Here is a 2719-nt window from a genome sequence, read left to right as displayed (position 1 = left end):
GTGTGTGTGTGTGTGTGTGTGTGTGTGTGTGTGTGTGTGTGTGTGTGTGTGTGTGTGTGTGTGTGTGCGCGTGTTTAAACAGGGGTTGGACAAAATAATGGAAACACCTAGCATCATGATTGTGAAATATCTATATAGCCGTCAAAAGCTTGTTTACTTTTATGTTTTTTTTATTTATTATTAGTGTTGCTTAATATGTTTTGCTAAAATTGCTGCTACTTTTCAGATAACATCAGAAAAAGGTCATTAAAATTCATTAAAATGACAGATCTATTGGACTTTGAAAGAGGTAAAATTGTTGGTACTCGTATGGCAGGGGTAACGAAAACAGCCTAAATGTTTGCTGTATCAAGAAGTACTGTCTCGAAAGTAATGACAGCCTTTGATAAAGAGGAAAACCTCTTCGTCGAAGCAAAACTCCAGAAGAAAACCAAAACTTTTAGATAGGGACCGTCGGACTATTACGCGAATTGTTAGAAAGGATCACAAAAGTACAGCTCCCAAAATTATTGCAGAGCTTAATGACCACCTCGATAAACCAGTTTCCACAAAAACTGTTCGCAAAAAGCCGGATTTCACGGGAGGGATGCAATAAGAAAACCACTACTTTCAAAATCAAACGTTGCAAAGCGTTTAGAGTGGAGTAAAAACCTATAGAATTTCTCCCTAAAGCAGTGGAAGAATGTTATTTTCTCGGACGAGTCATCATTAACCTTACTTCCGACCACCGGCCGAGTATACGTCTGGAGACAGCCAAAAGAAGAATTTGACCCAGACTGTCTTCTTCCAACTGTTAAATATGGAGGAGGGTCGGTGATGATTTGGAGGCCTATACCTTTGAAATTGCCGGCCCAATGTTTCCCTTCATAGCAGAAGTAATAGCCAAGACTATTTAAGCATTTTATCTGATCACATTCATCCTATGGTTGCGGAATCTTTCAGGATTATAATGGTCCAATTCACAAAGCTAAAGTTGTTACTGAATGGCACGAGAAACATTGCAGTGTAGTTGAAAATTTTATCTGGCCACATTTTATCCAGATCTCAATATTTTTGAACATTTATGGTGCATTTAAGAAAAACAAGTAAGAAGTCGGTATCCTCCACCATCATCACTGCAGACTGTTAATATGAAGAATGGACAAAAATTCCTTTAGAAACAATTCAAACTTTGTACAAGTCCATACCTCGTAGAATTCAAGCTGCAATTAATGCCAAAGGCGGTCTTGCCCCTTATTAGAATAAATTTGTTTGAAATTTTAAAGTACAGTTCTATATTTAGAGATGAGGAATTATGTACATTATTTAGATAATTTACATTTGAGGAATATTTGTCCTCATCTTGTTTGTTATTAATACAACGCCTCAGCTGATATGCCCTCCAGCCTTCATTAGGTGTGTTAGGGACATTTCGAACCTGGGTTCTCCTTCTTTAGGAATGGACAATTTTCACTTGAAAACCAACCTTGTCAGGATGACTGTCGACCTCCCGAGCGAATGGAGACATTATGAAAATACATGAACTCATCTTGGAGGACGGTCACCGAGAAATTGACGAACTTGATATGACTTGTGTGTTCAGGAGCTGCTGTCAAGAAATTTTGCTTGAGGAATTGCGAATGAAAAGAGTTGCAGCAACATTTGTACCTCGCTTCCTCACGGATGATCAAAAACAGCCACAACTGAATGGGTGTCGTAAACTGAAAGAACAGTTGGAAGTTGATCCGGAGCTTTTTACGAAGGTAATCACTGGTAATAAAAGCAGGTACTACGGAATTCGCTGATGTGTAAGAGGTGAAGATAAACACGACAGAGGCGTTAAATGGTGTCACTTTGCAAGAGTTCCAGCACTGTTTCGAATAGTAGAAAACGCACCCGGATCGATGCATTGCTTCAAATGAAAAATACTTTGAAGGCGATAAAATTGTAAATGTAAAAGTAAGTTAATAAAAAAATATAGCAAAATTCCGGTTTCTTTGCAGTACCCCCCGCCCCCGTATATACATTATCCATCTGCTGTTATGTATTTATTATTCATCTCACTCTGGACCTTCTCTTCGTATGGTTCCCAAATGTATTATGGACCGTATATTTATTGTAATGTGCGTTTCCTGATTAGCACTAGGGCTCACAGAGTTCTTAGTAAATATTCCGAGTTAATTTTATACATAACCTGAAAATCATTCTGTACTTCTGTTCATACGTATGTGTTCATCTATTTCTTTTTTTTTTGTGTACTCATGTATTTCGTGTCTTACGATTTTAGTGCCTTATTCACTTGAATCATGATCCATTATATGTATGTATATATATATATATATATGTATGTATCTATACTATAAAAGGCAAATCTACTCTCTGTGTGTGTATGTTTAAAATTCATACATTTACACAATTCAAAATTTCTTCGATTAAACAATCGCAATTAATATTCTAAATACAATAAGTTAGGTCACTGCGTCATTTTTTCACTCCAAATATTTCCTAATAATGAATAAAATCCGTAAAACTACACGAGTAAACATTTTCTCCCTAATAAAATCTAATTTCCTCTTTCTAATACAAATCCTTTCAACTCCTACTTTCTCTTAATGAGCCTTTACGAAAACTCCAACAACAAATACAAAAATAAAGGAAGGAGAAAAAGAAAACTATTTCAGTATCAAATCACATTTCGATACTGTAATGACAGATATTAAAAGTACATACAAAATTACTT

At 36.0% G+C, this 2719-nt stretch overlaps 1 long non-coding RNA gene across 2 annotated transcripts in view; it reads left to right on the top strand.

The window, feature by feature from the left end:
- The window catches only part of LOC128249509 (uncharacterized), a 23533-nt gene that overhangs the window by 3528 nt on the left and 17286 nt on the right, over positions 1-2719 (top strand). The window contains exon 1 of one of the 2 annotated variants that reach the window (XR_008265625.1): positions 1807-1938. The exons of the other annotated variant lie outside the window; for it this stretch is intronic. This is a non-coding gene — a long non-coding RNA (uncharacterized LOC128249509). Of the gene's footprint in view, positions 1-1806; positions 1939-2719 lie in introns of those variants that run through there. 2 annotated transcript variants of the gene reach the window in all.

The sequence above is a fragment of the Octopus bimaculoides genome, chromosome 15, assembly GCF_001194135.2.
Source record: "Octopus bimaculoides isolate UCB-OBI-ISO-001 chromosome 15, ASM119413v2, whole genome shotgun sequence".
Lineage (NCBI taxonomy): Eukaryota > Metazoa > Mollusca > Cephalopoda > Octopoda > Octopodidae > Octopus > Octopus bimaculoides.
Note: the sequence above shows the minus strand (reverse complement) of the source record. Positions and strands in the feature narration are given on the sequence as shown.